Source organism: Pteronotus mesoamericanus, unplaced genomic scaffold (genome assembly GCF_021234165.1).
Source record: "Pteronotus mesoamericanus isolate MK-2021 breed Mesoamerican mustached bat unplaced genomic scaffold, CSHL_Meso_final contig_256, whole genome shotgun sequence".
In the NCBI taxonomy this organism is placed as follows: domain Eukaryota; kingdom Metazoa; phylum Chordata; class Mammalia; order Chiroptera; family Mormoopidae; genus Pteronotus; species Pteronotus mesoamericanus.
In genome coordinates, this window is record NW_026555108.1 from 1,623,444 (window position 1) to 1,637,352 (window position 13,909).

The following is a 13,909-nucleotide window of genomic DNA, read 5'->3' on the forward strand; positions in this document are numbered from 1 at the left end:
GTGGAAGTTTCTTATTCATATGAATTCCCATTTGTTTATTCTTTCTTTTATGTGCCTTTCTCTAGGGGACATATCGGTGAATATATTGCTGTGTGGGATATCTGAGAGTTTCCTGCTTATGTTCTCCTCTAGGACTTTTATGGTGTCCCAACTTACATTTAAGTCTTTTATCCATTTTGATTTTATTTTAGTGTATGTTGTAAGTTGTTGATTGAATTTCAATTTTTTGCATGTAGCTGTCCAGCTCTTCCAACACCATGTGTTGAAGATGCATTTTTTACTGCATTTTATGCTTCTGTTTCCTTTGGCAAATATTAATTGACTATAGAGACAAGGGTTTATTTCTGCGCTCTCTATTCTGTTCCATTAATCTATGTGTCTGTTCTTATGTGAGTATCAGACTGTTTTGATTACAGAGACCTTGTAATATAGTTTGATGTCAGGTATTGTGATCCCTCCTACTTTGTTTTTCTTTCTCAAAATTGCTGCACCTGTTTGGGGACATTCATGGTTCCATATAAATTTTTTAAATATTTGTTCTATGTCTGTGAAATACATCATTGGTATTTTAATAAGGATTGCATTGAATGTACAAATTGCTTTGGAAAGTATGGACATTTTGATGATGTTAATTCTTCCAATCCATGAACACGGTATACGCTTCCACTTATTTGTGTCTTCCTTAATTTCTTTCTTCAGTGTTGTATAGTTTTCTGCGTACAGGTATTTTACCTCCTTGGTTAAGTTTATTCCTAGGTACTTGAGTTTTCTTATTGCTATAGTAAAGGTTTTTTTTTTTCCCCCTGATTTCTGCTTCTGACATTTTATTGTTGGTGTACAAAAATGCCTTCGATTTTAGAATATTCACTTTGTATCCTGCTGTTTTGCCAAAATCACTTCTTAGGTTGAGTAGATTTTTTACTGAGTCTATGGGACTTTCTATGTACACCATTGTGTCATGTGCAAACAATGATAGTTTTACATCCTTCTTTCCAATTTGGATGCCTTTTATTTCTTTTTCTTGTCTGACGACTGTAACTAGGACTTCCAGTAATATGTTACATAGAAGTGGTGAAGGCAGACATCCTTGTCTTGTTTCTGATCTTAGTGGGAAAGCTTTTATTTTTGGTTCATTTAATATGAGGTGGGCCATAGGTTTTTCATACATGGCCTTTATTATGTTGAAGTATGTCCCCTTTATGTACGTTGTTAGAGCTTGGAGTTGAGGCCGCTGGTGCCTGATGAACTCACAAGTGTAGGTAGTGTGCTACACAAGGGGCAAGTTTTCGCAAATAGCACAAGGGTCTCTGGCGCCATGAGTGGAGTTTGATAGTAATCCTTGCAAGAAGTGAAAAAAAAAAAAAGGATGCCCCCTTTATTCTGACTTTGCTGACTGTCTTTATCACAAATGGGTGCTGTACCTTGTCAAATGCTTTTTCCGCATCTATTGATATTATCATGTGGTTTTTGTCTGTTGTTTATGTAATGTATTACATTTATTGATTTGCAAACATTGAACCATCCTTGCATCCATGGGATGAATCCCACTTGATCATGGTGGATGATCTTTTTATTTAATTATTTCCTTTTAGTGTTCAAATACATTTGTCTCCACCTTCCCGCCACCACTTTCCCCTGCCCCTCTCCCCTACCTCCTTCCCTTAATCCTTTCCCACTTTGGCTTTGTCCATAGGTCCTCCACACATCTTCCTTGACTTGACGCTTCCCTTCCCCCCCCCCCCCGCCACTGCTTCCCTCTTGATTTTGTTTTGTTTTTCTTTCAATGTTGCTGGTTATATTTTCCTTGCTTGTTTGTTTTGTTGGTTAGGTTCCACTTATAGGTGAGATCATATGATATTTGTCTTTTGTCCCCTGGATTATTTCACTTACCATAATGCTCTCCCATTCCATCCATGCTTTCATGAAGGGTAGCAGCTCTTTCTTTATTTCTGCTTCATAGTATTCCATTGTGGTTTGCCAACATTGTGTTGAGGATTTTAGCGTCTATGTTCATCAGCAATATTGGCCTGTAATTTTCTTTCTTTGTTGTGTCTTTATCAGGTTTTGGGATTAGGATGATGCTCGCCTCATCAAAAGAGTTTGGTATTCTTCCTTCGTTTTGGATTTTTTGGAATAGTCTGAGAAGGATGGGGTTAGCTCTTCCTTAAATGTTTTCTAAAATTCTCCCGTGAAACCGTGCAGTCCAGGGTTTTTGTGTGCTGGGAGTTTTTTGATTATTGCTTCAATTTCACCAGCTGTTATTGGTCTGTTCCGGCTTTCTGCTTCTTCTTCATTCAGCGTTGGAAGGTTATATTTTTCTAGAAATTTGTGCATTTCACCAAAGTTTTCAAATTTCTTGGCATAATGTTCACAGTAATTTCTTACAATCCTTTGTATTTCTGTGGTATCAGTTGTTCTTTCTCCTCTTTCATTTCTGATATTATTTTTTGGTTCCTCTCCCTTTTTTTCTTGATGAGTCTACTTAAAGCCTTGTTGATATTTATCTTTTCAAAGAACCAGATCCTAGATTTATTGATGCTTTGGATTCTTCTTTTAGTTTCTAAGTCATTCAATTCTTCTCTGATCTTGATTATTTCCTTTCTTTTACTCACTCTGGGCTTTGTTTGTTGTTGTTTCTCCAGTTCTTGAAGTTGTAGTGTTAGGTCTTTTATTTGAAATGTTTCTATCTTTTTGAGGTAGGCCTGTATTGTTATGAACTTCCCTCTCAGGATTGCCTTCACTGTGTCCAATAGGTTTTGGACTGTTGTGAGTTCATTTTCATTTGTTTCCTGAAACTTTTTGGTTTTTTTCTTTGATTTTATTATTGACTCATTCATTGGTTAATAGTGTGCTATTCAGTCTCCATGAGTTTGAATGTTTTTGAGGTTTTTCCTTGAGGTTGGTTTCTAGTTACAAGCCTTTATGGTTCCAGAAAATGCTTGTGTATGATTTCAGTTTTCCTAAATTAGTTGAGGCTTGTTTTGTGTCCTATCACATGGTCTGTCTTTGAAAATGTTCCATGTACATTTGAAAACAATGTGCATTTTTCTCCTTTGGGATGAAAGGTTCTGTGTATGTCAGTTAAGTCCAATTGATCTAATGCATGGTTCAGTTCCACAATATCCTTGTTGATGTTTTGTTTGAAGATCTGTTCATTGTTGACAGTGTTAAAATTACCTACTATCAGTGTGTTACTGTCTATATCTTTCTTGACATCCTCCATGATTTTGCTTATATATTGGGGTGCTCCTATGTTGGGTGCATATATGTTTACAATGTTTATGTCTTCTTGATGGATTCTTCCTTTGACTATTATAAAGTGTCCTTCTGGGTCTCTTTTTATGGCCTTTGTTTTGAAATCTACTTTGTCTGATATAAGTATTGCTACCCCTGAATTTATTTCCTGTCCATTTGCTTGGAATTTTTTTTTCCATCCCTTTACTTTCAGTCTGTGTAGGTCCTTTGTTCTGAGGTGGGTTTCTTGTAGGCAGCATATGTCTGGGTAATGTTTTGTTATCCATTCAGCTATCTATGTCTTTGAATTTGGGCATTTAATCCATTTACATTTAAAGTTATTATTGATAGGTACTTATTCATTTTTTCCTTTAGTACTTGTGATCCTCTCTCTTTTCTTCATCTTCTTAAAGCTGTCCCTTTAGTATATCTTGTAGTGCTGGTTTGGTGGAAGTGTATTCTTTTAGCCTTCTCTGGTCTGGGAAACTCCTGATTTCGCCTTCCATTTTAATTGAGAGCCTTGCTGGGTAGTGCAGTACTGGCTTCTGGCCCTTAGTTTTCATTGCTTGGCATGTTTCTTGCCATTCCCTTCTGGCTTGTAGTGTCTCTGTTGGGAAGTCAGCTGCTAGCCATATTGGGACTCCTTTGTATATTACTACCTGTTTCTCCCTTGCTGCGTTTAAGATTCTCTGTTTGTCTTTGCTATTTGCCATTTTAATGACGATGTGTCTTGAAGTGGGCCTCATTGGGTTCCTCTTGAATGGAACCCTCTGTGCTTCTTGGACTTCCATGACTTTTTGTCTCCTCAAATGAGGGAAGTTTTCCATCATTAATTTTTCAAACAGGTTCTCTATCCCTTGTTCTTCTTCTCTTTCTGGTATCCCTATTATTGTGATGTTATAATGTTTCAGATTGTCCTGAATTTCCCTAAATGTCTCTTAATTCTTTTTGAGTCTTTTTTTTTTTTTTCATTTTCTTGCTCGTTCTGGGAGCTTTTTTCTACCTTGTCCTCCAACTGACACATTAGATCCGTGGCTTCATTGAACCTGCTTTTGATTCCTTCTACAGTGTTTTTCAATTCAGAAATTGTTTTCTTCATTTACTTTTGCCTCTTTTTGATAGTTTTTATGTCTTTTTTCATGCTGATAGAGTTTGCAGTAAGTTCCTCATAGTTTCCCTGTAGTTTTCAGTAATTCTCTCTCAGCTCACTGAGTTCATTGAGCTCCCTTAGAACCTTTGTTTTGAACTCAATATCTGATAGTTTATTTGCCTCTATTTCATTTTCTTCTCTTTGTGGGGATTCCTCCTTTCTCTTCGATTGGCGGCTGTTTCTTTGTCTTCCCATTATTTGTGAGACTCTTCTTTTTGGCTTCTGCTTCTGAAATTGATCTGTCTTGACTTCCTGACTTTGTGGTGTCACAACTTCTCTGGTAGGAGACTGGTTTTTTCCCCCTTTGTTTCTGGATCTGCCTCTGATGATGTGAACTGTTCACCCTGTCTGACCTTAGGCAGTCTTTAAGAGACTTTCAAGAATATACTGTCTATGTCTGTCTCCTCCAGTTATTAATCTATTCACTCTACCCACAGCAGTCAGGCTTAGGCACCACAAGGCTGGCAAGAGTCCCTCCTGTGGGCAGGGTTATTGTGTGCTTTCTTGCTGCTGCCACTCAGGGGAGTAGTCTTCCTTAGAAAGATGGCTGCTGCCATGTTGGGGAGGAATCACCACCAGGATCCCCCTGGATACTCCTTCAGTTTTCCCCAATGCTTCAGTCTCCAGACTTTCCTCAAGGGTCTCTAGATCACTCTGCATCCCTTTTAGCCAGGGTTTTTCTACCTGTGACTGCCGCTCTGTACGCAGTACCCAGGCCTGTGCAATGCCTGGCTAGGGTAGAGCCTCCTAGGGGCCAGGGTATTGTGTCCTTTCACAATACTGTTGCTCAGGGGAGTGGTCTGCCTGAGCAAGATGGCAGTTGTAGAATGGGGGGTGAGTCAGCACCGGGATCCTGCTTGCCACTTTCTCAGTTCTTCCTCCAAAGCATCCTTCCCTCATTCTGCCCACTCTGTCCCCACTTTTGCTGGAGCCTAGGGTAATTTTCTGCCACTACAAAGTTTTGCATCGGCCCTTTAAATGGCTCTTTGTGTCTCCAGCCACCTCTCTCTGGCAGAGAGCACTCCTATGCTTTTAGCAGCTGCCTGTTGTCTGTGTGCTTTTTGGGCTCTTGTGCTATAGCCTGGAGATCCCCGCTTATGGTTTAGACCCTGCTCTTCTCGAGGGATCCAACTGGCCATTTCAATATCCCTCTGGTGCTGCCACCCGTGGGCACCTAGTCCACCTTCTTGAGCCTCTACCACACTCCTTACCGGTTAGGTTGTGCTAAAGCTGATACCTTTGTCTGTCTGAGGTTTTGAGGATCCTCTCTCGTTATTGTTCAGTTGTTTGTTCCAGGTGAATTCTCCACAATTTGGTTGTAATTCCAGATTGGTCCTGGGAGGAGGTCAGTGTGACTCCCACTCACTCATCCACCATCTTGGAAGTCCTCAAACCATGTTGTTTTGATTACTATCGCTAGTATAGTTTTATATTAGGTAGCATGAGTCCTCCAACTTTGTTCTTCTGTGTCCGGATTGCTGTTGCTTTGGGAGGTCTTTTATGATTCCATATAAATTTTTTGAATATTTGTTCTAGTTCTGTAAAATACATCATTGATATCTTTATAGTAATTGTTTTGAATCTATAGGTTGCTTTGGATATGATAAACAGTTTAATGATATTAATTTGTCATATCTATGAACGTGGTATGTTCTTCTACTTATTTGTATCTTCTTCAATTTATTTCTTCAGTGTCTTATAATTACCTAAGTACAGGTCTTTCATATTCTTAGTTAAGTTTATTCCTAGGTATTTTATAGCTTTTGAAGTGATTGTGAATGGGATTGTTTTATTAAATTCACTTTCTGATAGTTCATTATTGGTTTACAAAAATGTAATTGATTTCTGGATATTAATTTTGTCTCCTGCTACTTTAATGAATTCATTGATCAGTTCTAGTAGTTTCTTGATGGAATCTTTAGGATTCTCTATATACAATATCATGTCATTTGTAAATAATGATAGTTGTACTTCTAACTTTCCAATTTGGGTTCCTTTTATTCCTTCTTCTTGTCTGATTGATGTGGCTAGGAGTTCCAGTACTATGTTAAGTAAGGGTGGTGAAAATGGATATCCCTGCCTTCTTCCCAATCTTAAGGGGGATGTTTTTAGTTTTTGCCAATGAATATAATGTTGGCAGTTGCCTTGTCATATATGGCTTTTATTACATTCAGGTATGTTCTCTGTAATTTGCTGAGACCTTTTATAATAAATGGGTGTTGGATTTTATCAAATGCTTTTCCACATATATTGATATGATCATGTTGTTTTTATCCTTCATTTTGTTTATGTGGTGTATCACATTTATTGATTTGCAGATATTGTATCAAACTTGCATCTGTGGAATAAAACCAACTTGATCATGTTGTGTGTGATCTTTTTGATGTATTGTTATATTTAGTTTGCTAATACTTTATTGAGGATTTTAGTATCCATGTTCATCAAGGATATTGGCTTGTAATTTTTTTTCTTTGTGGTGTCTTTATCTGGTTTTGGAATTAGAATAATGCTGGCCTTATGAAATGAACATGGGATCCTGGCTTGCATGGCTCAGTGGATTGAGTGCCAGCCTGTGAGCCAAAGGGTCACTGTTTCAATTCCCAGTTAGGGCACATGACTAGGTTGTGGGACAGGTCCCCAGTAAGGGATGTGTGTGAGGCAACCACACATTGATGTTTCCCTCCCTTGCTTTCTCCCTCCCTTCTTCTCCCTCTCTAAAAATAAATAAATAAAATCTTCAAAATAAATAAAATAAGCATGGGAGTCTCACCACCTCTTGAGTTTTTTGGAACAGTATGAGAAGGAGTTTTAGTTCTCAGAATGTCCAGTAAAATTCACCTGTGAAGCTATCAGGTCCAGTGCCTTTGCTTGTTTGGAGTTTTTTGATTACAGCTTCAACTTCATTAGTTGTAATCTGTGTATTGAGATTTTCTGATTCTTCCTGATTCAGTTTTTGAAGATTGGTTGTTTCTAGGAATTTATCCATTTTTTGACATATAGTGAGTTCTTCATAATATTTTCTTACAATCCTTTGTATTTCTTTGGTGTTAGTTGTTACTTCTTTTGTATTTCTGATTTAATTTATTTGAATCCTCTCTCTTTATTTTTTTTTGATGTCTGTATAAAAGTTCACCTATCTTGTTTATCTTTTCAAATAACCAGCTCTTAGTTTCATTATCTTTTGCATTGTTTTTTTTCCTAGATTCTATTTCATTTATGTCTGATCTTTATTATTCCCTTTATTCTACTCACTTTGGACTTTTTTTTTCCTCCAAGTTCCTTTAAGTGTGAAGTTAGATTGTTTATTTGAATTTTTTCTTGTTTTTTTTTTTTTGAGATAAGCCTGTAACGATATGAATTTCACTCTTTGGACTACTTTCCATGTGTCCCACAGATTTGGGGTTGCTGTGTTCTTATTTTCATTTGTTTTAAGGGTTTTTAAATTTCTTCTGGATCTCATTGTAAACCCATTCATTGTTAAATAAAATGTTATTTAGCTTCCATGTCTTTGTGTATTTTAATTTTCTTCTTGTGGTTGATTTCTAGTTTCACAGCATTATGGTCAGAGAAGATGCTTGCTATGATTTCAATATTCTTAAATTTATTGAGATTTGATTTGTGTCCTAACATGTGGTCTATCCTAGAAAATGTTCCATGTGCACTTGAAAAGTATATACATTTTGCTTCTTTGGGGTGAAATGCTCTGAAGATATCAATTAAATCCATTTGATCTAGTATGTCATTTAAGGCCATTGTCTCCTTGTTTATTTTCTGTCTTGAAGATATAGCTAGCCATTGATGTCAATGGAGTGTTGAAATATCCTACTATGGCTGTTTTTCTGTCAGACTCTCCTTCTATGGCCAACAAGATTTGCCTTACATATTTGGGTGCTCCTCTGTTGTGTGCATAATTATTTTATATTTTATTGATTATGCTATTACAGTTGTCCTAATTTCTCCCCTTTTCCCCCATCCACCCTGTACCACCTACTCCCTCAGGCAATCCCCCAATCATTGTTCATGTCCATGGGTCATGAGTGTAAGTTCTTTGACTACTACATTTCTTATACTGTACTTTACATCCCCATGGCTATTCTTTAACTACCTATTTGTACTTCTTAATCCCCTCACCTCTCCACTCATTCTCCCCCACCTCCTCCCATCTGGCAACCATCCATTAACTAACTTCTTTTGTCTTGCTGCTTTTAATATTCTCTCTTTATCTTTAACCTTTGGCATTTTAATTATGATGTGTCTTGGAGTGGGCCTCTTTGCATCCATCTGGTTTGGGACACTGTTTCCTGAACTTGCAGGTTTATTTCTTTCACCAAATTAAGGATGTTTTCTTTCATTATTTTTTTCAGATAGACTTCCAATTTCTTGCCTTTTCTCTTCTCTTTCTGGCACCCCTATGATGTGAATGTTGGACCTCTTGAAGTTCTTCCAGAGGCTGCTGATATATACTCATTTTTTAAAATTCCTTTTTTCTTCTTCTTGTTCTATGTGGTTGCCTTTTGATTCTTTATGTTCCAAATCATTGATATGATTTTCAGCTTCATCCACTCCACTGTTGTTTCTCTGTAAATTGTTCTTTATTTCAATTAGTGTATCCTGCATTTCTGACTGGATCTTTTTTATGCTGCTGAGGTCCTCATTAAGTTCCTTGAGCATCCTTATAGCCAGTGTTTTGAACTCTGCATCTGATAGATTGCTTGCCTCCAGTTCATCTAGCTTTTCTTGTGGAAGATTCTCTTGTTCTTTTATTTGGGGATTGCTTCTTTGTTTTCACATATTGGCTTCCTTTTTGTTTTTGTATCTATGTATTAGGTAGATCTGTAAAGACCCTGGTGTAGAACTATGTCAGATGCTGCCTGTGACTGGCCCTAGGAAACCTGTTTGGACCTATCAGTGATCCACAGCTTGTGGCTCCCTCTGCTGGGCCTGGGTGTGTGTGGAAAGAACCAAGCTGCATACTAAGGCTGACTTTTTCTAGCACCTGGCCTGGTGGAGGACCAGGTAAAGTGTCAAAAAAACCTAGAGATTTATCTCCACCTACAGGATGCCTGCTATGCCTAGTCACTGAAAGAGTCTCCAGCTGTACACGTGGCTCTAGTCTGCTCTGCCCTTCCTCCATTGGATCCCAGGGTAAGTGGCTGTAAATGAAATTTTGTGTCTTGGCCCTTTACGAGTGTGGCTGTGCCTATACCTGTCTCTCCCTCGTGGACTGAAACCCTGTTACTTTTCACAGCCAGATGTTATGTGGGCAACTTTTCAGCTTCTGGTGTTCTAGGATGAGGAGCCCAACTTGGGGCTTATGCCCCACACTTCATGGAGAACTCCCCAGCCGCTGAAATATCCCTGTGGAACTTCAGCTGCCTTTCATGGGAGTCTAGTTGGCCCTCTTTCACCTCTGAAATCTTTATTAGTCTCGATGTGGTGATGTTGTTTCTTCTGTAAGTCCTTGGTTATAAGACCTCTCTTCAGCAAGTCTTCAGTTGGTAATTCAGGTGATTTTTTCTATAATTTAGTTGTAATTCCAATTTGGTCCTGGGAGGAGGTTAGTGTAGCTTTCATGTACTTCTCTGCCATCTTGGATCTCCAATATTATGCTTTTTGATTATTGTTTCTTTGTGGTATAATTTGAAGTCAGGGAATTTAATACCACTGGCTTCATTTGTGATATGTCAAAAAATTAAGCATAGAGTCACCATATGACCAGAAACTCCTCTTCTGGTTATCGTTCCAAAAAATTTGGAAACATTTATTTGCAAAGATATATGCATCCCTATGTTCATTGCAGCATTATTAACAGTGGCCAAGACATGAAAACAACTGGAGTATCCCTCAATAGATGAGTGGATAAAGAAGATGTGGTACATCTATACAACAGATATTACTACTCAGCTACAGGAAAAAATGAAATATTGTCACTTTGGGCAATAGGATGGACCTTGAGAATATCATGCTAAGTGAAGTGAGCCAGACAGAAAAAGTTAAGAACCATGTGCTTTCACATATATGTGAAATATAAAATTGAAAGCAACAAATTAATGAACAAGAAACACACAAAAATATATGATTCAGAGAAAGGCAAATGCCGTATGATTTCACCTATATGTGGAATCTAATGACAAAATAAAGAAACAAAGAAAATAGAAACAGACTCATAGATTCAGAGAACAGACTGACAGCTCTCAGGTGGAGGACGGTTGGGTATTGAGTGAAATAAGTAAAGGGACTAGAAAAAAAAAAACTCTGGACACAGAAAACAGTATAGTGATTACCAGGGGGGAAAGTGGGTAGGGGCAGGTAATAGACGTTAAAGGGGGATAAATGGTATTGGAAGGAGACTTGTCTTGGAGTGGTGAACACACAATACAATGTAAAGATGATGTATTATAGAACCGTACACTTGAAACCATGTAATTTTTGTTAACTAATGCCACCCCAATAAATTCAGTAAAAATGAAAAAACATGAATAAAAATAAAATAAATGATATAATAGAAATAAGAATATTAATTACCACTTTAAAAGAATGCTATAGAAAAACACTACAAATAAATCAAGGTGGAATCTTAAAAAAAAATGTTCATGTATACTGCAGGAAGTCAAGAAAAGACAAACAGTCCTGGCTGGTGTGGCTCAGTGGATTGAGTGCAGGCTTGGGAACCAAAGGGTCACTGATTCGATTTCCAGTCCCAGCACATGCCTGGGTTGTGGGCCAGGTCCCCAGTAGGGGGTGTATAAAAGACAACCACACACTGATGTTTCTCTCCCTCTTTCTTTCTCTTCCTCTCCTTCTAAAAATAAATAAATCTTTAAAAAAAAGAAAAGAAAGAAAAGACAAGCAAAAAAACAAAATAAAACAATAAAATAGCAGAAATAAGCTTTACTATATTAATATTTGCCTTTAAATATAAATGGTCAGCCCTGGGTGGTGTGGCTCAGTGGATTGAGTGCCAGCCTGCAAACCAAAGGGTTGCCAGTTCGATTCCCAGTCAGGGCACATACCTGGGTTGTGGGCCAGGTTCCCAGTAGGGGGTGCATGAGAGACAACCACACATTGATGTTTCTCTCCCTCTCTCTTGCTCCCTTCCCCTCTCTCAAAAAAAAAAATAAATCTTTAAAAAATGGTCTATGTAGACAATTAAAAGCAGAGATTTGCATGTTGGATAAAATAAACAGCAACAAGTTGTCCTCAATAATTATTTGAATAAATAGATGAATTATTTCTTTAAAAAATTAAAAAATGAACCAATTATCATGAAAATGTTATATTGGGAATCCTCTTTCCTAACTAGGAGACAATGGCAATTCTCCCAAATAATCAAAGCCCCCAAAATTCTTTTGCTAGTAACCAGTTTTTAACCAGAAAAACATTAATCTTAGTTAATTTTACCATGTTAGCACAATTCTGATACAAATTTTGATTTGTATAGTGCTATGAGTATTTATAATAAAAATATTAATTTATAAAACATAAAAGTGTATTTATCTCAAATTATAATAAAAATGTTGTATCCTGGGACTATATTTTAATTTTTGGAATGTAGTAATATATGTCATCAAATTAATGTGTCAAATGGAAAATGTATTAAATAGTCAAAAATGATAAAATGGAATAAAATACAAAACCATAACTGATTTAAAAAATTCTTATATATTGTATAAATTATTTAAAATATACTCTTTTATTTTGCCTCATGTCTTTCTATCCAGGTGCCTAAAATGAGTCACGAATGAACTATAAAAACTGAGAAAAGCGGAAAAGCAAGCAATCAGAAACATTTCACAGAGTTGAAAATGCAACTAGACAAGCATAAAAATGTTGGGATTTTTCTCTATCAAAAAGTTTTAAAAATTTCATAAAGCCTTCATAAATTAGTAATTTAATTTATGAGGCATAAAATTAACAGATGACCAAAAATGCATTATTCATGTGTGGTTAAGTTTCTGGGATTTAAGAATTCTATGCCCAGTTGAATATAAATGTAAATGCAATGGAAATTAGTAAAAACTCAGAAGTGTTATCTGCCAATATATTTCAAGAATCTTAAAACTATATACATTATTTAGCTTGGTAATTATATACTGCCAGAAATATGTCTTGAAGAAATAGTGTTCTTTTTTCTGTAAAGAATGATTTACTTTTATATTTACAAGTCATATGAGTGTACTTTAAAACTAAATAAAAATGACTATAAAAAGCAAGGTTGTGTCAGATGCTATTAGCTGCTTATTCAAAAGTCATTGCCCATTTTTTCTTATTAAGAGAACATTGATTTCATTCTGGATGACAAGGTCACCAACCTCAAGAACTGATTCCTGATTGGTCTTAGTCAATTGTGGAAATCCCATTTCTGTTTGGCAGATATTCATATACTAGTCTCCCTTGCAGTGTAAAGATACAACACTCAGTTCTGGCCAATAAGATATAAAGGGAAATATTCTGTAAGCTCGTAGAAAAACCTTTCTTCCTTAATATAAGTCAAGCTACTTTCTCCCTGAATGTTTTTCCTGACTTTGACTGTAATGTGAAGGTGTCATGCTTGGAGTTGTGGCAATCAAGAGGCCACAAGCATAAGGATAAAATAGCAAGGTGCTCAAGATTAAGGATAAAAAGAGCCTGGGTCCCTAACAAAGTTGTGGATCTGCCCAACCAACCACAATGCTCCCTGTCTCCAAACTTCATTATATAAATAAATGTGCTTTGGTCCAAGTTATTAAGTTTTTTTTTTTATGTTGCTTTTAACTTAGTACATTCTAACTGAGTTATTTGCCCATAGCAAACCTGAGACTCAAATCCATGTGTATCTGGCTCATATTTATTTTTACTCACCATTGTGACTTTCAGCAAGTCACTTATTCTCTTTGAGTCTTAGTTTTGTCATCTAAAACCTGTGAGGCTGATAATACCTTTTTGGTAGGACTGAGAGCCTAATGAGATAATGCACATTAAAGTTCTTTAAAAGGTATAGATTGTATGTAAGTATAACCTGTTTATATATAAAGGAGAACAATATTGCAAATCATTACTTTTCTCTGAGTTTTCTAGTGATGCAGAAAAAAATGGGAACCACACAGTTGCTTAGGAAAAGGTACATTTCATCATGGAGCACTTTTGGAGAGTCTGATAATAGCAGTCTGACAGATAGAAAAACTTATTTTTCTCCCTTGGAGAAGCTCAGATACCTTAACAGGTAATGACCATGTACATGTCAGAAACATTTGAAAGAGATTGTTCTTATGGGAGTTAGATAATTTTTATCATAAAGATCAATGTAATATTTAAAATAGATTTTGTCAGAGATCCAAGATGGGTGAGGAATAAGTGGAAGTTACATTCACCACCTCTCAGGACAAAACTGTAATTACAACAGAAATATAGAAAAATCAACCTGAATAACCAAGTGAAGACTAGCTAGACAGAAGTCTTATAACCAACAATTTACTGAAGAAAGCATAATGAGATCAGAATCTATGAGACATAGTAAAAGAAGTCCTAAGAGGAAAATTCATTGCA

At 36.6% G+C, this 13,909-nt stretch overlaps 1 protein-coding gene and 1 non-coding gene across 2 annotated transcripts in view; one reads left to right on the top strand and one right to left on the bottom strand.

Moving 5' to 3' along the window:
• The window catches only part of EDA2R (ectodysplasin A2 receptor), an 81,114-nt gene that overhangs the window by 34,024 nt on the left and 33,181 nt on the right, over positions 1 to 13,909 (bottom strand). The gene's annotated exons all lie outside the window — the stretch shown is intronic.
• Positions 1,199 to 1,350, top strand: LOC129071146 (small nucleolar RNA SNORA62/SNORA6 family). Its single transcript, XR_008529214.1, has one exon. It is a non-coding gene; the product is annotated as a small nucleolar RNA SNORA62/SNORA6 family (small nucleolar RNA).